The 27,500-nt window shown below is 37.1% G+C and overlaps 1 protein-coding gene across 5 annotated transcripts in view; it reads right to left on the minus strand.

Annotated features, from left to right (window-relative positions):
* The window catches only part of LOC106874489 (uncharacterized), a 408,363-nt gene that overhangs the window by 283,269 nt on the left and 97,594 nt on the right, over window positions 1-27,500 (minus strand). For 4 of the 5 annotated variants that reach the window (XR_016243810.1, XM_089360831.1, XM_014922234.3 and 1 more), the window contains exon 2: window positions 2,244-2,267. The exons of the other annotated variant lie outside the window; for it this stretch is intronic. The gene's annotated coding sequence lies outside the window, so the exon portion shown is untranslated. The remainder of the gene's footprint in view (window positions 1-2,243; window positions 2,268-27,500) is intronic. 5 annotated transcript variants of the gene reach the window in all.

The raw sequence follows: 27,500 nt of genomic DNA on the forward strand, positions 1-27,500 counted from the left end.
CTTCAGAATTTAGATTCCATGCAGCAGCTGACATAAACTTCATCTCCCCCCAGTTCTTTACTATGAGCGATAAAAACCGAGCCATCAGCCGGTAATAATATTTCATCAAGGAAGACCTTAGTCAAATATAAACAAACCTTGCTATAAATTTTGTTTTTCTCCATCTGTTTCTATTTAGCAGAATAAATATTTCACTGATGCTGCAGAGAAGGTGAGATATAATATACGGTGATTAAAATTCTGTTGCATACACAGAACTCTTTGGTACTAATGTGTAAAACATATACTTTAGGCACCATACTGGAATTAAGATATAGTCTTTTGACATCTGGAGTAGTTTGGCTCCTCCTAATCAACTTAGAAATCAACATTCTTGCATTTTTTGGTTATGCTTTTGGTTTTTTTTTTTGGTTTTTGTTATTTATTTTTCTAACTCATTCTTCAAATACTGTGAAGATAGCTGGGTTGGTTTAGTTCTGAATCTAATCAGTTTTGAAGTTTGCTGTTCTGAGCTTAATTCTTGATAGATCCGTTTCTTAAATCAATTTTTTTTCTTTGTTCTTTTTTGTTGTTTTTTTCCTTCTGCATTCGTTTTTTTGAGAGACATTTGACGGTGGCCATGCTGAAGCACCGCCTTTAGTCGAGCAAATCGACCCCCAGGACTTACTCTTTGTAAGTCTAGTACTTATTCTGTCAGTCTCTTTTGCCGAACTGCTAACTTATGGGGACATAAACACACCAGCATTGGTTGTCAAGTGATATTGGGGGGAACAAACAGAGATACGACGGGCTTCTTTCAGTTTCCATCTACCAAATCCACTCACAAGGTTTTGGTCAGCCAGAGGCTATAGTAGAAGACACTTGCCCAAGGTGCCATGGAATGGGACTGAACCCGGAACCATGTGGTTGGAAAGCAAGCTTCTTACCACGTAGCCACACCTGTGCCTCAGAACATGACACCTTGAGTAAGGCTCATTTAATATATCCTTTGGATGAGTCAAGCCTTCTGAGTGAAACTGAATGAAGGGGGAACTTTGTGGAAGCCAGTCGAATAGATTGTATCTGAGGTCACACTGATTCTGTTTGAGGATCACATTAAGGGCACAGATGATGTCTGTGTAATACTTTGTCAGTTATATTGTAATATATAGATACTGTATTTGCAATTGAAAGGCCCAGTCTTGTGATACGCTGTGTTACATCAATTCTACTTGAGAATTATGCTAACAGTATACATATCAGTATACATATCAGTATATCATATTCAGCCACTTATATGTTAATTCAATGAACTGAGAATTTAGTTGATTTAACAACTGAATCCTAATCATTGAAACCGACAGCTATATTCTTTTATTTTTTTATCTTTTCAGTCATTTCACTTTGGCCATGCTGGAGCATTGCCTCGACTATATATTTATTTTACTGACTAACAAAAGTGAACTAAAGAAAACAATATATTGAAATTTACTCATCGCTTGTCGTCATCCTCCTTTTAATCACATAACAGGAACAATTTTTCTCTTTTTATAAGAAATTTGACTACTGTGTTATTTTGTCTGGCCACCACCAAAAAATCAATTCTACAGAGTTTTAGAACGACCATTTCCAATAAGAAATTAGTTTTGATTCAATCAACAGCAAGCCTTCGTCTGAAACAATGGCTTAGCGCAGAGTAAAAATAAACCAACAAACATGCTTTAGTGTGAGGAAGGATATTCTTCCATTTATCTTTTACCATTCCATCATCAATTCCAAAATCCATTGTCTCGAGCTGCAACACAATTCTTTGAAAATAATTTGAGATAACAGTGGTCCATTAGTCTAGAATTTTGACCATGCTATGCAATACGACAACTTCCACGTCATCATGTCTGATGAAGGTGATACTACTGCACTGGTTATTGAAATGATATACATCGATGATGTATGCCATTGTGATTTTGTTGCTAATAACAGTAAAACAAAGACAGAATAATAAAAGACAAAACAAAATACAACTCAAAGAATATAAATAAAACACTCATGCATTATTTATATTTATGCTTGTTTTCATTTGTGAAGTGTCCCTTGGTGTATTTTTTGATGATTTATGGAGTATTTTTAAAGTCTTTAATATTAAGACAGAAAAAAAACAATAACATTAAAAATAAATATACAAAATATATAAAATATATAAATATATATTTAGAAAATTAAGAGAAATTTTAAAAATTACTTGGAAGACAAAATAAACAAAATACCTTGTTGGTAATGTATTCGATAGTCTGCAAAAAAAAAAGAAAAGAAAAATAGAAATATTTCTTATAATAGAAGCAATGATAAATTGATTGACAGAAATTATTAAAAAAAAGAAAAACAAGGAAAGAAGCAAAGTGATTTATTATAAAAGCTGTAAAACAAAGAACTAAAAAGATGGAACCAAACTATTGGTTAGTTTCTTGAACTAAATATTATCTAAATTCTTTCTTTTTTTACCTTTTCTTCTGCCAGAAGATTTGTTTTGGTTGTAAATTAATCTTAATCAATTCTGTTTAATGAGTTTTGTGATATACAGGTCATGGACTAAACTAAATCGTATGATTGGCTGGATAAAGGAACTCATCAGATTTGCACTCCATACATTTTTATTTACACTCTCCACTGACCATTCGGTATTGACATCCATCGGTCACTCTCACCATCTGTCCACCTCATGCTCCCATCACTCATTCCTCTCCATCCCCTCTAATGAAAATAAATTGCACCCAGTTCATTCTGTTAAGACTGGAGTTGGAAGGTTCTTTTATTCTTGAAGGCACATGGCTTAGTGGTTAGGGTATTTGGCTAATGAATATAAGGTTGTGAGTTCAATTCCTGATGGCATGTTGTGTCCTTAAGTAAGACACTTTATTTCACATTGCTCTAGTTCACTCTGCTGGCAAAAATGAGTAGGACCTGGATTTCAAAATGCTAACCATTGCACATACTGTGTCACACTGAATCTCCCTGAGGACTATGATAAGGGTATGCATGTCTGTGGAGTTCTCAGCCACTTGCATATTAATTTCAAGAGCAGGCTGTTCCATTGATCGAATCGACTGGAACTCTCGCTGTCATAAACAACGGAGTGCCAGTTATCTCTAGTGCTGGGGCTATGAAAAAAAAAAAAAAAAATACATGCCCACTACACCTTGTAAAGTGATTAGGAAGGGCATCCAGTCATAGATACCAAGTAAAAACTAATTAAACTGGTGAATGAGATACATTCCCACAGCCCGTTTCAGGAGAGTAGCAATGAGCCGTACAACCTGTACCAAAGGAGATGTAAAAACGATGATGATTTATATAAACTCGATAATACTTTAATGTACAAATCTACTCTCTGAAATGACAGGAAATACTACTCTTACTACTACCCAGGTGTTAATGATAGGAAAGATTGAGGTCTAATTACGAAAACAAACTGTAAGGAAATAGCAGGTTTTCCTGTAACTACAGTAGTAATTAACATTGCACTAATGTTTAAAAGCCGTCTTAATTTTGAGACACCTGGAATAAACAAACAAGATGTTGTTTAGCTGCAGGTTAGGTCTTGATCCAATAGATCTATAATGTTGGCAAATATAAATAGATAATTAGAATAAAATTTAAAATATATGGAAAAGGTAAAATTCTGGTGCCTGGAAACTTGGGTCTGTTTTGGGGTGTACTTGGGGTAATGATTCTCAACATACCAGACGTTTTATTTTATCAGTTCTAGTTTTCAAGCTACACTATACACTTCATATATCTATATATCCATTTATAATCCACTTATATATCTATGTATCTATCTATTCTGTATTTCTTCATCATATTTATATGTCACAAACCTGCACTTTTAGTCCTTGTTTGTCCATCACCTGAGCGATATTCCTAATATTAGTTGTACAATCAGAGAAGCAGTGCTATGGGATTTAAAGTACTTGGACTTTAAATACACTGAAACTACGCTGGTAGTGAAGTCTCCATGGCTGATGTGGTTGGTCTTTTTATTCATCCACCCCAGAAGAATGGGACACAAAGTTAGCCAGAATGCAAGAAGCTGGAATAAATGCACACGTAAGACATTTCATCCAAAGTTCTAATACTTCTTCTTCTTGCCTTTAACCCTCCAACGCGGAGTATAGGCCACTTATAATTGAATTCCATGTCACATAATTTTTCGCTTCTGTACTTATACTTTGCCATGAATGTCTCCCTTTCTCTAGTTCCTTTTGTGTTGATCTACGCCACGAGTTCTTAGGCTTACCCCTCTTTCTATATCCATCCAGATTCCACTGTAAAGCACTTTTCGCTACATTTGGTGTATTCCTTCTAATTGTGCTACCAATCGACTTCCACTTTTTCTTAAATATTTGCTCTCTAATCAAAACTTGATTTGTTCTTTGTCATAGCTCCATATTGCTTATGTGTTTGGACCATCTGATTTTAAGTATACTACGCAAGCACCTGTTGATGAATGATTGTATTTGCTTATTTGACTTAACTGTTGTTTGCCATGTCTCAGCCCCATACAATAACACCGCTTTTACGTTAGTGTTAAAATTCTTATTTTGTTCTTTATTGAAATTACACTTGCGCTCCATACTTTTTTTAACAGGTGAAAAGCAGTCCTTGCCTTACTTATTCTTGTCTTAATATCTTCTACCAATGTGGAATCCTTGTGATCACAGTCTACAAAGTTCTTATGATTTCTAGTTCCCTCAAGCTATCAACTTCAATTGATACTTTATTCATCCACCCCAGAAGGATGGAATGCAAAGCTAGCGATGTTAAGAAATAGCACCCAAAATGCAAGAAGCTAGAATAAGTACACACGCAGGGTATTACATCCAATGCATCTGCCAATTTAGGATTCAAGTGATTACAGTCTATGAAATTCTTGTGATTTCTGAAATAGATCAGCATCTTTCCCAGAAATCGATGCCAAAGAGATTATCATTCTCAACAATGCAAATACTTGTTTAGGAAAGGATAGTATTATTTTTAATTTTTGTTTTTGTTTCATATGTAATATAAACCAATCTTGATTCATTTGGCATTATATAAATAGCTACACTAATACATTAAATATTTCCTTGTCTTATTATAAACTAACAGACCTCGTATTTTAGCTTTTGCAGTATTGACTCTATTCAATGCAGACCGATACTAATCTCTTCAAATTCTTGGAATTATAATCAATCCTACAACAGCTGATTCCATTATGGTAAAGATAAATGAAAGAGATTGAATTTATAGAAGAACATTTGCAGTGCTGAGACTGCCCTCAAATATCTTCAAATCCTCCACCAAAATGGAACCTACCTCATGTAGGTGGGGGTGGGGATGGGGATCTAAAAATGAAACACAAATGCTAGAGCTTCAAATAAATAATAATAATAAGAAGAAGAAGAAGAAGAAGAATCCTTTCTACTGGAAGTACAAGGCCTCAAATTTGGGGGAAAGGGTTAAGTCGATTACATTGACCACTGTGTTTCACTAACTGATACTTATTGACCCTGAAAGGATGAAAGCCAAAGCTGATCATGGCAGAATATGAACTCAGAACGTAACAGCAGATGAAATACCACTATGCATTTTGCCCGGCATGCTAACAATTCTGCTAACTTGCTGCCTTCCTTGATAATAATAATAAAAATAATAATGATGATAATGATTTCTTTTAAATAATAATAATAATGATAATAATAATAATAAGGATAATAATAATAATAATAATAATGGTTTCAAATTTTGGCACAAAGCCAATAATTTTGGAGGAAGGTGTAAGTTGATTATATCAACCAAAAAGTTGAAGTGGCACTTATTTCATTGACCCTGAATGGATGAAAGACGAAGCTGGCCTCAGCAGAGTTTGAATTCAGAATATGATGGATGAAATACCGCTAACATATATATACATATATACATATATAGGGTGTAGTGAATATATTGTCATCTAAATTATGTAAAAATGAAAATAACACTGACATCTCATTTTAACAGACATATTTACCAAAATTACATAAAATTATCTTGAAATACTAAGGAATAAATTTATTCAATAAAATCACAATTGACTTCAACCACAGCCTCCAAACGTCTTCAGAATCTCCTGCAACTCTTCAGGATGGTCTCCTTGTTTAAGTTGGTGAATGCTGCCATAATCCTTGCCTTGGTATTACAAGGAGTTTTGTTCGTCTCTCACTCAACTGCACCCCACACATAATAATCAAGGACGTTGCAGTCTGGGGAGTCAGGTGGTCAGCTGTTAGGGGTGATGAAGTCACAGAAACTGTCTGACAGGCATGACTAGGTTCTCTTGCTTGTATGGCATGGTGCAGAGTCCTGTTGCCAGACATAGGGTGTTCCAGCAGCCACCCTCTTGACCCATGGCCACACTACCTCCTCCAGGCACTTGATGTAGGCCTCCGTGTTGAATCTGAGGCCGTGTGGGAAGATGAATGGAGACATAACGTCGCCAACATTAGTGATCACTCCAAACACCATGATGTTGACTGGATGCTTGATTTTTATCACTCTCGGTACATGTCCTCAGATCTCAGTGTTCTCAGATTGACACCCAAACACTCTGAAATATCCATATTAGAGCTTCTGGCATGAATGCCAAGTCACACAGCATGTCGTTTCCAAATTTCTGGTAGAGTGAATTGCATCATGATGCTGTTTTTCTCTCAGATGGTGCCCAACTGACCCTACTATACTACGTAATTGACAAAATGAAAAATAAACAATGTGCATGCACAAAATTAAAAATATAAAATGGTAACAATTTAACCATCGCACCCTACACACACACACACATATACCTTCATATATATTTCTATATTTATGTATATACATGTATATATGTAAATCTATCTATCTATCTATCTATCTATATATATATATATATATATATATATATATATATATATATATATATATATACATACACACACACACATGCATATACCTTTACACACTCATATATCTACATGCACACACACACACACACACACACACACACACACACACACACACACACGCACGTATACGTTTCCATAAAAGATACGAAATAGCCTATTTAGACTGCCATTTGACCAAGGAAGACCAACCATATCTGCAGTGAGATTATATTTTTCTAAAGATTAATGGAAGCATGAAATGAGTATAGACATAATTAAATAATACAATTATACCTACTTCTTGCTTATGTATATATATATATGTATGTATGTTTTGTATATTTTACATTCTATATCTTTACTGCCCTTATCTGCTATTCTTTCATTATCCTGCCTACTTTTCTTGTACTATTCATCCACTAGACATATCTAAAGCATTTCTTAGCTAAGTTGATGACGAATCAATATTTTGAGCTAAAACTTATGCATTAATAATATAGACAATTGATAATAATTTTTATTGAGAAGATAATATATTTAAGTGAAATCTGTTTTCCATATTGTTTTCTTTCTGTTTTTGCTATTTGTTTTGTTTTGTTTTTTTATTTGTAGTATTATTTTCTTTGTTTAGTTTCTGGCAAGATACTAAATATTAGCAAATGAAAAACAATAAAAAGGCAAGACTACAGTGGATATCATTGATTTTTTTATGATTGCTATTCCAGATGTATTTACATATCTTTTGGATGGGTTAGACAGCTAAATGATTCATATATATGACCAAGTCATAAGGCCAGAAGTTTAATATTTTGTCATTACTGATGCGATATGCTGGTTAGTTGATTACAGTATTATCTATTAGTCACTTAGTCACCAGTTTAATATTTTGTGATTGCTGATGCAACATGTTGGATAGTTGATCACATTCTTCATCATCATCATCATCATCATCATCATCATTGTCATCATTTAATGTCCGTAGTCCATGTTGGCATAGGCTGGACGGTTTGATCAGGGCTGGTAAGCTGGAAGGCTACACCAGAATCCAGTCTGATTTTGCATGGTTTTCTATGGCTGGATACCCCCCCCCACCAATGCCAACCATTCCAAGACTGTAATGGGTGCTTTTACATGCCACGGGCACAGTTGCCATTTGTGCGACACCAGTGTACTTTAACATGCCACCAGCATGGGTGCCATTTGTGTGACACCAGTATCTGCCACAACAGTGATCGGGCTCAGCTTGATGGGTTTTCTTTTCAAGTACAACATAATGTCAAAGATCTCAATCATTGCCTCTGTGAGGCACAACACTCGAAAGGAACTCAGCCACTTTGCCTCTGTGAGGCCGAATGCTTGGAAGGAACTCTGCCACTTTACCTCCATGGTGCTCAACACTCAAAAAGAACTCAGCCACTTTGCCTCCCTGAGACCCAATGCTTGAAAGGACTCAGCCACTTTGCCTCAATGAGGCCCAACACTCAAAAGGAACTCAGCCACTTAGTCACCTAGTCACCAGTTTAATAATTTTGTGATTACTGATGCAATATATTGTTTAGTTTATTACTTATCTTGGGTATGACCTCAAACTGCGTCTGATAATGTGGCCTTGGTTTTTAAAATTCCAGGATTTTGAGAGGTCTGGAATGACCCCTTAGCCAATATTGTCCCCAAATCTACTTTGGCACGGAGTAACAGTGGCACCTGTCAGGGTATCAGTTATAGGTTAATTAGCATATTAGGTCTTGCCTCCTTATGCATGTGAAGGCTGGACCCAACAGAAGAAGATACCTTCATGGTTTCTTCTGGACTGTCATGGTCCAATACAGGGGAAGGTGACTGCAGTAACACACTGTGGAGTACAGGGAGCAAGATAAGGCCAGTAAGACATCTTGGTCATCCATCTCCCTCCCAAGTCATCTTGACTCAGTTTTGCTACTGGGCTGAAGGTGGTCACAGATGAGACAGTGAGATTGTCAGTGTGCAAACCTTTCACACTTTAAACAAAATCACCATGTCATTCATCAGTGATCCATAACGACATAAGGATGACTAGTTGGTCCTCAGTGCTCTAACAGATGAACATGATATAATTGATCATAATATGTTTAAAATTTTGGCACAAGGCCAGCAATTTCAGGGAAGGAGTAAGCCGATTACATCAAGCCCCAGCGTTCAATGTGATACTTATTTTATCAACCCAAAATGGGATAAAAGGCAAAGTCGACATTGGTAAAGTTTGAGCTCAGAATATAAAGAGTGACAACATGCCTCTAAGTATTTTGTCCTGCAAACTAATGGGTTGGTCTCAAATGTTGAAACAAGGCCAGCAATTTTGGAAGAGAGAATAAGTCAATTACATCGACTGCTGTGATAAGCTGGAGCTTATTTTATTGACCTTGAAAGGAATGGAAAGTAAAGTCGACCTTGGCAGAATTTGAGCTCAGAATGCTGCTAAGCATTTTGCTTGGCATGCTAATGGTTTTGCCAGCTCACTATCTTTTAGTTGTTCATAATATTATTAACACCTAGTCACCAGTTGGATATCTTGTCACTACTGACAATATAATAGTTAGTTGACACCTAGATGTCTAGTTGTAAGTAATAGCTTTGTATTCTAAGCCGTAATAGTGTTACACTGTGTTCTAAGCCATAGTAGTGTTACAATTTTGAAAAGTCTTGCTGAGTTGAGCTAAATTCAATCTTCTGGGAAAAGGGAACTGGATAGCCAGAGAGAAATTTTATCTATATATTCCATAGAATCTGCCAGTATCCTTCACCTGTCTAATGTTACAAAAAGCAAATGTAGGAACCGACACCGAGGTAATTGCAGTTTTTCTCAGAACAGGCAGCAATGATTGAAGTAACAGCAAGCAACACCAAGTTAAATAAATACATAAATAAACAAGAGCACTCAGAGAGTGCAAACCTCCACCAAAACAACACCAACGTCTTCTCAATGATTAACCAGAGATGAGTTTTAAAATGAGAATATCTGAAATAAAATCTTTCAATGAATATCATGAAACCTTTTGGTTTTCTCTTCTCTTAATTTCCCATCTTCCTTTAGTAATCCTGTTGTTTTAGATCAATGTATAGAATTAAGTATATATATAAGTATACTGTAAAGTGTTAAAATGTATGTATAATTATAATTATAAACAGGGTCAAATTTTTAGCCATTTCTCTGCACGTTGAAAAAAATGATGAACAACCTTAATCAGTTTTCAAACCTCATTGAGTTCTCATCAGAGGTATCAACATCATTCTAACACTCTCCAGAGACACAGGCAGCCAAACTATTTATATACTCAACAAATGCAGCAGTCCCTAATTTGCATACTGAAAGTATTTAACACTATAAATACCAGCAGCCTGTCAACAGGGATCTTAATCCACATTGTATCAAGGTATGATATAATAAATATGTAATATATGGAATATATATATATGTTTATATATATATACCATATATTACATATATTATTATATATATATATATATATATATGTATATACCATATATTATTACATATATATATATATATATATATATATATATATATATATATGTATATACCATATATTATTACATATATATATATATATATATATATATATATATATATATATATATACCATATATTATTACATATATATATATATATATATATATATATATATATATATATATATATACCATATATTATTATATATATATATATATATATATATATATATATATATATATATATATATATATATATATGTGTGTGTGTGCCACTGGCACAGGTACCATTTGCATGGCACCAGGGTGTGTTTACATCCCACCGGTACAGGTGCCAATTTGCATGACACCAGTCTCTGCCACCATTGCCTGACATCGGTGTTGGTGTGTGTTTTTGTCCCTGTAACTTAGCGGTTTGGTAAAAGAGACCAATAGAATAAGTGCTCGGCTTACAAAGTATAAGTCCTGGGGTCGATTTGTTCGACTAAAGGCAGTGCTCCAGCATGGCCACAGTCAAATGACCAAAACAAGTAAAAGAATAAAAGTATACATGTATACATGTATACATACAAATATATATATATATGTATATATATATATATGATGTACTGCTTGACTGGTCCCCCCTCTCCCTCTCTCTCTCTCTCTCTCTCTTTATATATATATATGATGATGATGATGATGATCTTTTCTCCCGCCATGCCTCTGTCTACCCCTCCATCCTCTCTCTCTCCCCCTTCGTAGTTTTTCCTTTAAGGTCTTCAGGTTCTGGCTATATATAAATGAGAAACCCATTCTAAATTATCTCGCTGACGTACTACGACGAAATACCCAAGATGCAGATAAGATAGAGATTTTTATTTATTTACGGCCTCAAACATCTCAATACCTTGCGCTTTAGTTTTTTGTCCCTTATTATTTATCTTGTTTCTCTCCATGAAATTCAATTGAATTCAGTTGTTGTCTTAAATTCATGCTTATTCATTTTCTAAGCTTCCTAAATTCATGCTACGTTATATTCTAATCACCCAGAATTCATTGCTCTTTTAAAAAATTACGATTTATGCATTGTTGTCTCTCAAATATTTAAAATCTACAATTAAGAGCCCTCTCTACTCGCTGGCGGTAACCCGCCCTCCCACCCCCTCCACCGGAAGTTCATTCGTCTGTCATCCGCCCTCCCACCCCCTCCACCGGAAGTTCATTCCTCTGTCATCCCACCCCCTCCACCGGAAGTTCATTCCTCTGTCATCCCACCCCCTCCACCGGAAGTTCATTCCTCTGTCATCCCACCCCCTCCACCGGAAGTTCATTCCTCTGTCATCCCACCCCCTCCACCGGAAGTTCATTCCTCTGCCATCCCACCCCCTCCACCGGAAGTGCATTCGTCTGTCATCCCGCCCCCTCCACCGGAAGTTCATCCCTTTGTCATCCTGTCAACCTCGGCTGTCTCCCGGAACCCATCTAGTGGCCTTGGCCATCCTCTCCCCTACCTTTGGGTAGCGCATTAAGGTTGAGAAATGTTTGCAGGTTGTAGGTAATGTTTTGCTTATGAATTCTTCCAATTGCAAGTTTTCTTTTCAGGTACACGACACTGCTTTTCCCCTTCCCAGGCTACAGGCCCACACCCCCAACACCCATACTGTTAGGATTGGCACTCTCAACGTCGGCACGCTGAAAGGTAGATCTGGTGAAATTGTTGAGATGCTTGAACGGAGATGCGTAGATATGTGCTGCATCCAGGAAGTAAGATGGAGAGGAGGTTCTGCAAGGTTCCTCACAGGCAAAGAACACAGGTACAAGATTTTCTGGGCAGGGAACACTGACGGGGTCGGGGGCGTAGGAATACTTCTAGCGGAGAAATGGGTGGATAAGGTAATCGAGGTCGTTAGAGTAAGTGACAGAGTACTTAAGATCAGACTAGTGCTTCATCATAGATTAGCTACTGTCATCTCAGCCTATGCACCTCAACCTGGGCTACCAGATGGTCTGAAAGACCAATTCTATGACACCCTCTTGCAAACTACCTCGTCGACGAGTGACAGGGACCTTCTCTTTGTGGCTGGAGACTTCAACGGTCATGTCGGACGTCGTGCTGGGGGCTTCCATGGCATACATGGAGGCTATGGCTTCGGTTCCCGCAACGAGGAGGGAACCAGACTGCTGGAGTTCTGTGATGCAACCAATCTTATGGTCTGCAATACCAACTTCAGGAAACCTGCCAGTCACCTAGTCACCTACCGCTCCGGCAGACACTCTAGCCAAATCGACTACATCCTCGCCAGAAATAGGGAAAGAGGGCGGCTTATAAATACCAAAACCTACCCTGGCGAAGAATGTACCCCACAACATAGATTAGTAGTTAGCGACTTTGGGATCAAGGCAAAATGGGTGCCCAGAATTAGACAGGCTTGGAGAAGAAGGGTGTGGAAGCTTAAAGACCCTGCAAACGGACAGAGACTTAGAGACAAGTTACTTGAAGCATTTAACGAAATAGAAGGGGATATAGCATCATACAACGTGGAAGACAATTGGAGATTTCTGCGGGACAACCTGTTGAAAGCCACCGACCAGATTTGTGGGTGGTGTAAGGTCCCCTCCCAACCCAGAGTAACGTGGTGGTGGAACAAGGAGGTAGACAGGGCTATTAGACAAAAGAAACAAGCTTGGAAGGACTGGAAGAACGGTGGTAGCAGGGAATTGTACCAATGTGCCAGAAGGGAGGCTAGGCGACAGGTTTATTTAGCCAGAGGGGAAGCAGATAAGGAAAGATTTGCCAATGTTCTGCGCCGTGAGGACCAAAGACTCGAGGTATTTCGGGTTGCAAGACAGTGTAGGAGAGAGAATAGTGATGTTGTAGGAGAGAAATGTGTTCGCATGGATGATGGTACGCTTGCATTAAATGAGGATGCAAAGAAAGAGGTCTGGAGATGCCACTACGATAGATTGCTTAATAAAGAGAATGAATGGGAGAAAGAGAGCCTGCCTTATGTCGACCCAATAGAGGGACCAGCTATCCGAGTTGATAGTACCAGGGTAGATAAAGCAATTAAGAGTATGAAGACCGGGAAAGCCCCCGGCCCATCAGGAATCACTGCAGAGATGCTCAAAATATCTGGCAGTGTTGGCTATAGCCTAGTCACCCGTATTACGAACCAGGTGATACACGAAGGAGTCATACCCTATGACTGGTGTAGCAGCATCATAGTCAACTGCTACAAAGGTAAAGGGGACGCTTTAGATACAAATAATTACAGAGGCATCAAGCTGTTAGATCAGGTTATGAAAGTTACAGAGAGGGTCATAGCCCAACTAATTAGGGAGCGAATCAATTTAGATGAGATGCAGTTTGGGTTCGTGCCAGGTAAAAGCACTACTGATGCCTTATTTCTAGTGAGACAGTTGCAAGAGAAATACCTAGCCAAGGATAAACCTCTGTACCTGGCTTTCGTTGACATGGAGAAAGCCTTTGACAGGGTCCCCCGATCCCTTATCTGGTGGTCAATGAGGAAACTTGGGATAGAAGAATGGCTAGTGAGAGCTGTGCGAGCCATGTACAGAGATGCGGCCAGTAAGGTGAGGGTTGGAAATGAGTACAGCAATGAATTCCGGGTAGAGGTAGGGGTCCACCAAGGTTCCGTCCTCAGCCCCCTATTATTTACCATAGTCCTCCAGGCAATCACAGAGGAGTTCAAGACAGGTTGCCCCTGGGAGCTCCTCTATGCTGATGACCTTGCCCTAATTGCGGAGTCACTATCAGAACTAGAGGAGAAGTTTCAGGTGTGGAAGCAAGGTCTAGAATTGAAGGGCCTTAGAGTCAACCTAGCTAAAACCAAAATCCTAATAAGTAGGAAGGTAGATAAAACACAAACCCCTTCAGGTAGATGGCCCTGCTCAGTATGTAGAAAAGGAGTAGGTAGTAACTCTATAAGATGTACCCGGTGTAAGCTATGGACACATAAGAGGTGCAGCAACATCAAAGGCAGGTTAACTAGCAAGTTAGTTTTTGTTTGTGGCAGATGTTCAGGTGCAATAAAGACTGCAAACAAACAGGAAACAACTTCTATCTCATTCCAGGGTGAAAAACTAGAGGTAGTCGATAGCTTCCGCTATCTGGGCGACCAAGTTAGTAGTGGGGGTGGGTGCGCTGAAAGTGTAGCTGCTAGAATAAGAATAGCCTGGGCAAAGTTTAGAGAGCTCTTACCCCTGCTGGCGAGAAAGGGACTCTCACTCAGAGTAAAAGGCAGACTGTATGACGCATGCGTACGAACAACCATACTACATGGCAGTGAAACATGGGCTGTAACTGCTGAGGACATACGTAAGCTCGCAAGGAATGAAGCCAGTATGCTCCGTTGGATGTGTAATGTCAATGTGAATACCCGTCAGAGTGTAAGTATCTTGAGAGAAAAGCTGAACATTAGAAGCATCAGTTGTGGCGTGCAAGAGAGACGATTGCGCTGGTATGGACATGTGGTGAGAATGGAGGAGGATAGCTGCGTGAAAAAGTGCCACACCCTAACAGTTGAGGGAACCCGTGGAAGAGGTAGGCCCAGGAAGACCTGGGCTGAGGTGGTGAGGCAAGACCTTCGTACATTGGGCCTCACCGAGGCGATGACTACGGACCGAGACCTTTGGAAATGGGCTGTGCGTGAGAAGACCCGGCAAGCCAAGTAAGATCGTTGCCAGTGCCCCTGGACTGGTTCTTGTGCGGGTGGCACATGAGATGCACCATTTTGAGCGTGGCCGTTGCCAGTACCGCCTGACTGGCTCCTGTAGGATTTTCGAGCGAGATCGTTGCCAGTGCCCCTGGACTGGCTTGTGCGGGTGGCACATAAAAGACACCATTTCGAGCGTGGCCGTTTTCGTGCGGGTGACACGTAAAAGCACCCACTACACTCTCTGAGTGGTCGGCGTTAGGAAGGGCATCCAGCTGTAGAAACTCTGCCAAATCAGACTGGAGCCTGGTGTTGCCATCCGGTTTCACCAGTCCTCAGTCAAATCGTCCAACCCATGCTAGCATGGAAAGCGGACGTTAAACGATGATGATGATGATGATGATATATATATATATATGTATGCATGTATATATATATATATATATATATATGTATATATATATATATATATATATATATATATATATATATATATACACACATATATATATATACACACATACATGCATACATATGAGTCACAATATCTGGATTTAACTATATATTTATAACTTTACACACAAATATATATATAAAATATATTGTTTTTCTTCTTTGTGTACATGATCAAAACATTCTGTCTGTTAAGAAAAGGTTTCGCTTTAATACAACTAATATAACCATCTTCTGAAATATTGTACATAATATAAGAATACCAGACATTATCAGCAACTAATTTCAGACAGAAAAGAACAGCGTCCATTCTCTGAGGAATTGTTGCTCTTCATAGTAATTCTTTAAAGAATGTTACATTGAGAATCTTTGCTGTTCGTTTCCTCATAAATATTCTTTAGTTTGCTACATTTTGACATGTGAGCAACGTCTCTCTGACATTTTCCTTAAAAAAGTTTTATATAGTCTCCTCCACCTCCTGTTCTACCCTCCTCCTCTTCCCATCTCCTTCCTCTCCTCTTCTCCTTGTTCCCCTTCTCCTTCTCCTTCTTTCTAACGCTCCCTCCTTCCTTGCACCCCCCTCTTTCCTCTCCTCTCTCTTTTCCAAGTGGCAAGCTTACAGTGTTATCCAAAATATTTCTTTCACAGCCACAGATTTTGATATTCGTTCTTTTACCCAAAATCCTCACCCAATTTAATTGTGTTTCGTGATACAGACATAAGCACAGGCATGGCTGTGTGTACTTAAGATGTTTACTTCCCAAACACATGGCTTTCGGTTCACTTCCACAACACGGCACCTTGAGCAAGTGTCTTTTCCTATAGCCTCTGGCTGACCAAACAAAGCGCTGTGAGTGAATTTGGCAGATGGAAACTGAAAGAAACCCATCATGTGTGTGAGTGTACTAGTGTGCATGTACGTTAGGAATGGCATCCAGCTGTAGAAACTCTGCCAAATCAGATTTGAGCCTGGTGTAGCCATCTGGTTCACCAGTCCTCAGTCAAATCGTCCAACCCATGCTAGCAGGGAAAGCGGACGTTAAACAATGATGTTGATGATGATGATGATGACACTGCCCAGGAGTTGTAAATGAGAATAACCATCATACAAGCAGTATCATTGTTTCCACTTCTGCAAAACCATGTCTGGCTATGGAGAAGTATCATCTTGCTTAGTAACAGATAAGAATTGGCAGCAGAAAGAGCATCTCTCTTAAGCTATTTAGTCCAACCTGAGCAAGGAAGCATAGAAAAGCAGATGATGATCATGGTGATATATGTCATCAGCATCATCATCATCATCATCGTTTAATGCCCACTTTCCATTCTGGCATGGGCTGGACGGTTTGACTGAGGAGAGGCAAGCCAGAAGCCTGCACCAGGCTCCAGTCTGATCTGGCAAGGATTCTACTGCTGGATGCCCTTCCTAATGCCAACCACTCCGAGAGTGTAGTGGATACTTTTTATGTGCCACCAGCACAGGAGCCAGCCAGAGGGCACAGGCATCGACCATGTTCGGATGGTGCTGACACACACATGCTGACATACACGCTGACACACACATACACACTGACACATGCTGCACACACACACACACACACATGTTGACACATACATTGACACATGCTGCACACACACATACACACTGACACACATACGCTGACACACACACACACACACACATGCTCACACAGACACACACTGACACACACACACCCACACCCACCCACACACCCACACCCACACCCACGCCGACATATCTACACACACACACATCCACAAACACACACATTCATACACACACACACACTGACACACACATACTTATATAGTAAAACGAGATAGATCTTAGTTTTGCTGCTAAGCATTGATCTTACAACACAAACATAGAACAGAACTATTCAAAGTAAAACAATACACACACACACACACACACACACACACACACACACACATATAAATATCCACACACACACACACACACACACAGAGTCTATATGCAAAGACACTGACCTTCCAATGCATGCATATATACACTTACACACAAACGTACACGTACACATATATACATATACACACATGTGTACACACATACACTTACACAAACATACACACACACACGTACACACACACACACACACACAAATGCTATAATCTGTTAATACAGAAGGAGAGCACAGACGCAATGAAATCGGTCTGTGACAGAATCGGAGAAGATGAGAACATACGATGCCAGAAGATCAATGACAGCCATGAAAGACATTGATGAACCAAATGATTGGCTGTTCAAATGATTGATCCAACACAGTAATTAGTAAATTAGTTAATTAGTTAATTAGTTGACTAATAATAATAATGATGATGATGATGATTTTTCTGATTTCGGTAGAGAGACACAAGACACAACCAAGCACTAAGGTCAATTAAATTGACTTTGGAACTTGACTTTTCCATTATTTTATTGACCCTGGAAGTACGAAGAGTAAAGTTGACTTCGGTGTGGTTTGAACTCAGTACATAAAGAGCTGCAACTAAACATCACAAGGAATTTTCAGTGAGACTTGAATGATTTTGCTTGTCTGTCACTTTTAGTCGACTGTCTTCTTTTTCTTTTACTCGTTTCAGTCATTGGACTGCGGTCATGCTGGGGCACTCACCTTGAAGTGTTTTAGTTGAGCAAATTCATCCCAGTATATACTATTTCAATCTAGTAATTATTCTATTGGTCTATTTTGCTGAACTGTTATGTTACAGGGACATAAACAAACCAACACACATTGTCAATCGGTGGGAGGAGACAAACACATGCAAAGATGCACACACATCTGTGTGTGTGTATATATATATATATATGTATGTATGTATGCATGTATATTCTTTTGCTCGTTTCAGTCATTTGAACTGCGACCATGCTGGAGCACCGCCTTTAGTCGAACAAATCGACCCCAGGATTTATTCTTTCTAAGCCTAGTATTTATTCTATCAGTCACTTTTGGCGAACTGCTAGTTTATGGGGACATAATGACACCGACATCAGTTGTCAAGCAATGGTGGGAGTACAAACACAGACACACAAATATATACATACATACATGCGTACATGCATATATATATATATATATAATACAAAGAATATATATACATGTATACACACATATATGTACATACTTACATCTACATGTGTATATACATGCATATCAGGGTACAGGACGTTAGAACAATAAACTACAGACAACGGAACGAACACATAGGAAAATGGAAAGCCACTTGGAATATCCCTTCATCAGCTGTCTCTATTCTATCTAGACGTTTCGAAGACAAGACAGAACGTACTCTAGAATAGTCTCTTCCTGAGTAGTGGATCAACCCACTACACAGAGGATTCCGAGGTGGCAAACACAAACCAAGACAGGAAAAAATGGACAGTGAAAACAACATTCAAAAGCCGTACGGCCAAACGCAAATCTGAGGTAGAATACATACATACATATATATATTTCTTTCTTTTTTCTTTTCACAAAAACCTTGCAAAAAAGCATACATACGTACATACAAATACACACATACACACAGGCATACACACATATAAATGTGTGTATATATATATATATATATATATATATATATATATATATAGGTATGTAAATATATATATATACAAATGTACATACATACACAAACACCCAAATACATATACGTCCATACATACCACACACACACGATATATATTATATATATATGTATACATACATGCGTGAGTGTGTGCTGTGTGCGTGTGTGTGTGTGTGTGTGTGTGTGTGCATGCGTGGCCATGCAAGTCCCAAGCAACATTAGCAGAATATGAACTTGTCAATCGTAAAATTAAAAAAGAAAAAAAGGACAGAATCAAAATGAAGATATTCAGATTCCTACAATAAACCACTGGGAGAAAGAATTCTCTGGCAAAATATAATAGTGTAATCAGGCTTCTGCCAATGTTTCAGTTATGGATTTCATTGTTCCCTTGTCCTTGTCCCAATCAATATGATTCTTCACAGTAAGGCCCAAGAGATGTTGGTTTCTGATTACTGACAACATGAAGTAATAAAAGATTTAATAGGAAAAAAAAGAAGAAAGAAATTGAAAAGTAAAAAGTAAGTGTATGGGATTAATAATGGAGGAAGAATAAGAAAAGGAAATTTCTCAAGAAGACTGGAAGGTATTAACAATGAGATTTTGTGTCTTGTGTTATTTTTTTTTTGTTTTTTTTTTTATAATACAAGTTATTGGAAACTAATAGCTAAACAAGTTACAGAACAACAACGATGGTAATAATAATAATAATAATAATAATAATAATAATAATAATAATAATAACAATAACAATAATAATTATAATTGTTGGCACTCTGTCGCTTATGATGTCGAGGGTTCCAGTTGATCCGATCAACGGAACAGCCTGCTCGTGAAATTAACGTGCAAGTGGCTGAGCACTCCACAGACACGTGTACCCTTAACGTAGTTCTCGGTGATATTCAGCGTGACACAGCGTGACAAGACTGACCCTTTGAATTACAGGCACAACAGAAACAGGAAGTAAGAGTGAGAGAAAGTTGTGGTGGAAGAGTACAGCAGGGTTCGCCACCATCCCCTGCCGGAGCCTCGTGGAGCTTTAGGTGTTTTCGCTCAATAAACACTCACAACACGCGGTCTTTCCTTTAAAAATCGGCACAAACTTTCCAGACAACCCAATATATGACATCACATATCCTTATATACAACCAGATACATTTATATGCATTGCTATATATACCTCTGTGTATTAAATTCAAAGCAGTATGTATAACACCCCATGCTAACAAATGACCACATAGAGGTATGTAGATCATTACAGGTGCGTGGCCTAGTGGTTAGGATGTTGCGTTCATGATTGCAAGGCTGTGATTTCACCTCAGAGGCATGTCGATGTGTTGCACACCTGAGTGAAACACTTCATTTCACATTGCTTTGCAATCACTTTGGCATCAGATGTGTGGCACACCATGCAACCTTAGAAGCGATGTTGATTTGACAGAGGGAATGAGCTATTTCAAAATGCAAACATTTGATTCATTTGATTCACAAATCATCTGTGAATGTTGCTCAGCAAGAAACTGCAAATGCCATAAATGTCGTTTACAACTTTAGAATCCAACATATAGTTCAGCTGCATGTATTTATAGCTACAGAGGTGTGTATATATATATATATATATATATATATATATATATATATATATATATGTAAGATGTCCATAAATTCCTTTTACAATTTAATACAATACATTGAGGAAGTTGTAAAGATAATTCGTGGGCAGCCTGTGTAACATAACACACCAACATACAACCTTACATACAACCTTACACACCAACACACACCTTACATACAACCATATACAGCTATACAAATCACTATATAGATCATCTGTATGTAATATATATATATAATACCACATATAGTTAGATACACGATCAATATGCAAATTATACAAATTCACCATCAACGTTTTTGCAAAACAGTTTCCTTGTCTTTATTTTGTCGTTTTATTTTCCTGTTGTTATTCAAACAATGGAATTTTATGAGGAAAACAAACAGAACTATCTTTAAAGAATATCTGATTACTGTCTTTGTGTTTTCTGAAGACTTTTAAATAGCTATTTGTTGCTTAGTTGTACAGAGTGTACACACATGTACTGTCTAATTCTTTCAACAGACTTTATACACCTTTATGAATAATTAAAATTTTACCTATCTCATAAGATTAGATACATAGAAACAGAAATACAATTTTGATATATTAATTTCAGTTTTGTTCTTTCTTCTTTTTAAATTGATATATCTCAATGTTTCATAGCACATTTTGGCTGTTTAATGCATATAGATACATACATTCATACATGTGAACATATGTACATACATACATACAGGTATACATCATATTATACATGCACGTTAGCTGCAACTAGATTTCAAGTTGAAGTGTTCTCTTTAAACATGAGCAGCACAGATGTGACAATGATGGATGCTTCTTGCAGTTGGTGTGGAAAGAGTTTACCATTCATGCTGACGCATGCCTTTATTTCATCATACAAGTTTTATTGGGTGTTTTCAGCGGCCAACCATGATGTACAACACATGACAGAGATGCTAAATAATCAAACGATGCTTCTGCCTGAGGATTTTTAAAAGAACAAAAGGCCTTTCCCAGGGTCAATTTTAGTCTCTACACAATCAGGGCCAGATTTAGACCCATAGAAGGACTAAGCACTTAAAAGATTTTGATGCATTCATATATATTTAATTAAAAATATAAACAATAACAAACCATAAAATAAATTTTCATTTTTCAAAATGAAAAAATTAATAGTAAAATGGAAAATAACATTTATTTTTGTATACTTCCACTTTATTCATATGCGGAAAGTTTTCTCCTACTTTTATTTAAGTGACAAGTGAGTGAGAGCTTGACAAAATGCTGTGCTTGAGAAAACTTGATGAGCCAAGTTAAATTATCATCATTAGCTGTTGCCAGTGTCATGTAAATGGCACCTGTGGCACCTGTGGAATCGTAGTTGTGGCTGTTATTGGTGTCATGTAAGCAGCACCAATGCCAGTGGCATGTAAAAAGCATCCATTACACTCTTGGAGTGGTTGGTGTTAGGAAGAGCATCCAGCCGTAGAAAACTAACCAAATCAGACTGGAAACTGGTAAAGCTCTCTGGCTTAAAACCATCTAACCCATGCCAGCATGGAAAGCAGACGTTAAATGATGATGATGATGATGATGACATACATATATAATTTACCTTATGTAGGTTAACTAAAAACTAGATTTGTGTTTCCAGTTTATAATTCTCTTTCACACACAAACACACACACACTCACACACACACACACACACACACACACACACACACACACACATTCCATGTGTATCACTAACTTCCAGAAAAGTCCCATATAACCCATGCCAACATAAAAAAAAGACAGAAATAATGATGATGAAAATGATGCTGATGATAGTGATGATGATAGAGATGAGGGTCAGGATGAGGGTGAACAGTATTAGTTGTGTGTGTGTGTGTGTGTGTGTGCTCGGTGGAAGCTGTTTCTTGTTGTGTTCATTTTGAGACAGAAGCCTTTCCAATAACAAACAACTGATAACATTTAGCCAAGTAAAATATTCGTGACACATTAACTATAACAACAATAACTGGCTGATAACATTATCCATGATAATAAAATATGGTTTCCACTACATTTTTCCTGCCTTGCTTATCTTTTTTTACAAGTCTATTCTTCCATGCATGCATGGCATACTGGTGACATGCTTTTTCATGTCTCCAACACTAGAGAGATCACTAATGAATTCGTAATACAAGAGCCCTTGTTTGAGGGGAGGGGTTGTACTGAAGGAGGTGACTCCATCCCTTTAGCATTCAGAGTATTTTGTCAAATGTAATGCTTATTTATTCATATTGTTTCAAATTAATCCCGTAATACTTTGTAGCTGTGAGATTTTGATAACAAAATTGCTTATTTTTAGCATGACATTGTAGGGTAGGTGTGAGAGGCCAGAATCTAACTAATTTGGCCATAAAACAGTTAGGATATTTCGGCTGGATATGGCTGGCTTAAATGCTAAAGGGTTATACTAGCTGTTGAAAGATAAGGGTATGATGAAGGGACAGGTTTCTAACATGGGTAGCTCTGTTGGAAAACAGAGAAGATGGTGGTGGAGTTGTGTTGGGGCAAACCCTCAGGTGTATCCAAGAGAAGTGATAGAGAGGATTGGTGAGTTCATGTGAGTGTGGAAGGAGAGTGACGGACAGATAGAGAGGAATAGAGCAAATGGTGACCATAGCTGGAAGCATGGTCAATCTTGAATATCAGTCGGAGGAGAAAGTCGGAGGAAGTAGGAATGGGGATCGGGGCGGGGGGTGGGTAATAGGTGGCAGCACATTTAATAATATATCATACAATTGTTTGTCTGGCAAATCAACCTTTGGTTATGGTGTTCTGTTCTCATGAAGCAGTTCACGCGACAAATACTTCTGAGAAGATGTATCATTGAATTAACTTATATTGTTTTCTTTGATAACATAATTATTCCGTACACTTTATGAATATTGCAGCCTCTTCATCTATTTTGTGGAATTATGTGTCTGTTAGTGAGAGTCCATATTAAGGATCAAATTTGTAGTGCAATAGATCATATACAGTTCTGAAAAAAGCATACATGTATGTGTGTGTGTGTGTGTGTGGGTGCTTTGGGCAAGCGCCTTCTACTATAGTCTCAGGCCGACCAAAGCCTTGTGAGTAGATTTGATAGATGGAAACTGAAAGAAACCAGTTGCATATATATATATATATACATATATATATATATATATATATGGTGGGGGGTTAGTAGAATAAAATAGAAATGAAATGGGTCCACAGGAAAAAGTAGTTGAAAAGCACTGGTTTAGAGCATCAGACATAATGCCTTGTGGTATTTGATTCAGCCCTTTGTGTGATGAATTCTTGGATTGTAGAGTTAATCCATCACCTGATTTAAAGCCATAACCTGCACCTTGGATTCCCTTAACAACATTCACTATATTGTAAGCATTTTGGATTAGGCCCCCAGATTGAGGATAGTTTTACCCTTTTGTTTCCTATCAATCTCAAAAAGGTGCTGAAAAATCTAAAATGCCACAGGCACAGATCTTCATTCTCAGAAAACAAAAACAGTAAATATTATAGAAATGTCCGTCCTAGATTTCTATCCTTCCTAAATTTCTATCCTTGCAGCTTACTCCTTCATTGGTTGAATATTCAGGATCAGAGGATATTTAAAATAGTTTTAATATATATATCAATATCTTCAAAGCATTGCTTATATTGGTCTTCCAGGTCCCTTTTATATCAAGGATTAACCAGCTTATATGCCAGATATTGCATTTCTTTCAAAATACATATATATTAACAAAACTCTTCGCCTTTCATTAAACAGTCAGATATTGTAAACAGCAAAAAAAAAAAAAAGAAAAGATAAAAAACCTCAATGTCTAGGTTTTCGTTTTGTGGCTCAATGGCTGTCTCTCTTGATTAATATATTCAAACTTCATACAAAGTGTTCGATGTTCTTTGATTTCTATTCCTTTGACTCCGAATTCAATCCCGTCTTTGATACAGATTGAACTCTGTTCTTGTGTGCTCCGTAAATGTTATTCATTCAATTATCAAATGATTTAAATGTTACTGATCTCATTTTCTCCTTCTTCTTCATAGTATGTATGTGTGTGTGTGTGTGTGTGTGTATAAGTATACACACACACACACATATACCATTCTTTTTATTTCATGGCCTTTTTTCATGCTGGCATGAAATGGATTATACACACACACACATACATACTGTGAAGAAGGAGAAACTGAAATCAATTTATGTATATATGTCTATATATACATATATATATATATATAAACATGCATACGCACACACGTATACAAATTTATACATATACAGTTCTATATATATATGTATGTATATATGTATGTATGTATATATATATATATATATATATATATATATATATATATATATATATATATATATGTATGTATATATATATATATATATATATATATATATATATATATATATATATATATATATATATATATATATATATATATATATATATATATATATATATATATATATATGTACATATATATATATATGTACATATATATGTACATATATATATATATATATATATATATATATATATGTATGTATATATATATGTACATATATATATATATATATATATATATATATATATATATATATATATATATATATATATATATATATATATATGTATGTATATATATATGTACATATATATATATGTTTATATACATATGATGATGATGATATGTATATAAATATATATGTATATACATACATATATATATGTGGGTATTTTTATATTGTCTATATACATCCGTGTGTGTGTGTGTGTGTGTATGCATATTTAATTATGCCTAAAGGTAGGTCAAATATACACTAAAAATGTTTTCAAATATTAAATACAAATATAATCTCCAGTGACCCATATGGCAGAGATCAAAATGGGAATTGCCTTCGTTAGGCTTCTGTTTGATTCTGTTTCATGCAGCTCATTTCATATCTGCAACCATATTTATTTCAACAGTATGTATACACACACACACACACACACACACACACACACATATATGCATATACATATATACACAAGACGTATGTATATATATATATATATATATATATATATATATATATATGTATACATCCATCTATCCATACTTACATACATACGTGTGTGTGTGTGCGTGTGTGTGTGTGTGTGTGTGTCTATATATATATATATATATATTCTTATTAGCGATGGAGATATTATGAGTTCCAATTAGCAATCTGTATATCATACTTAATGCAGATATGTTGTTGAAAGGCTTCAATGTTGTGGCCTTCATCTCAAGAAAGCCTCTCTTATAGACATATAGTAGTGTTTTCTTAACACTGTATGTCAATAAAAAGATGCTTTCTCAAGAGGAACGCCGCTGTCCAGAGGACTTTCAACACTATATTTGCTTTAAGTACAATATGCAGATTGCTAAAACATGTATAAATACACACACACTCACACACATCATCATCATCATCATCATCATGTAATGTCTGTTTTTAATGCAGGCATGGGTTGAATGGCTTGACAAGTACTGGCAGGGCCGGGGGTTACAGCAGAGGGTTCCATAGTCTATTTCAGCTTGATTTTTTACAGTTGGATGCCCTTCCTAACACTAACCCCTCTACAAAGTGTACTGAGTGCTTTTTATGTGACACCATCACCAATGAACATTATGCAGCACCAGTATTAACATCAATACTTTTTTACTTAGCCCCTTCGTTTTAGGATATTGATTCTGTTTTGGTGGGTGGGTCTTCTCAAGTACAGTAATGCACCCCATATCTCAGTCCTCTATCTCAGTCCTCTATCATCTCCTTTGTAAGGTTCAGCATCTTGAGAATGGCCTTCAATAGTTTGTCCCATGTCTTTTTGGGTTCTCCTCTTCCCTCCACTTTAAGGGATCAGGACTTCTCTACGCGCCTGTCTTTATCCATTCACATCACATGACCAAACCAGTGCAGTCTCCTCTCATGTGCACTGCATATAATTCCCCTTATACACAACTTCTCTCTTAATACATGAATGCCACGTTGCACATGCACATTGGGATCGCACAATCAGTGGAGTAAACCAGCTTCATTCCTCTCCAGCCTTCACATGTCCTCCCCATTCTGGGTCCATGTCTCACTATCATGCAGAATTGCAGTTTGCACATGTGCGCCATACAATCCTCCCTTTATTCAGAGGAAGAGAGACATTTGGTTGCCAACTGAGGAATATGTTTTCGGTGCGAATGGTTTTTTTATATGGCGCCATTTTTACAATCCAGTAAATAATAATAATGGTATTTTTATATAAGCTTAAAGCTTACGGTGATCACCATGCAATGACCTAAAAAAAATAGTCTAATAAAAGGGCATATAAGCCCTTGATAGAAAAAAGAAGGCTTTCCTATCTGCGTTCTGCGTGGGAGTCGAATCCACATCCCTTTGTTAACTCAACTAAGTGTGTTATCTTTACACCAGCGAATTCATATATATATATTGGCAAGTAAAATTTGGGAGTTAAAAGACAATAGTATTAATTTTAGCCTTAAATGGGAAATTATAAGAAAAGCACAACCTTATAGAAATAATAGATATGGATGTGAATTGTGTTCTATGGAAATATATGAAATTTTTAAACTTAGGAACAATCCTAATCTAATCAATAATAGATTAGACCTTAGGGTATCATGTGTGCATTGCTCTACTCGCACTTTTAAATTTTTTAAAAAATAG

Source organism: Octopus bimaculoides, chromosome 12, assembly GCF_046866305.1.
Source record: "Octopus bimaculoides isolate indiv1 chromosome 12, ASM4686630v1, whole genome shotgun sequence".
NCBI classification, from domain to species: domain Eukaryota; kingdom Metazoa; phylum Mollusca; class Cephalopoda; order Octopoda; family Octopodidae; genus Octopus; species Octopus bimaculoides.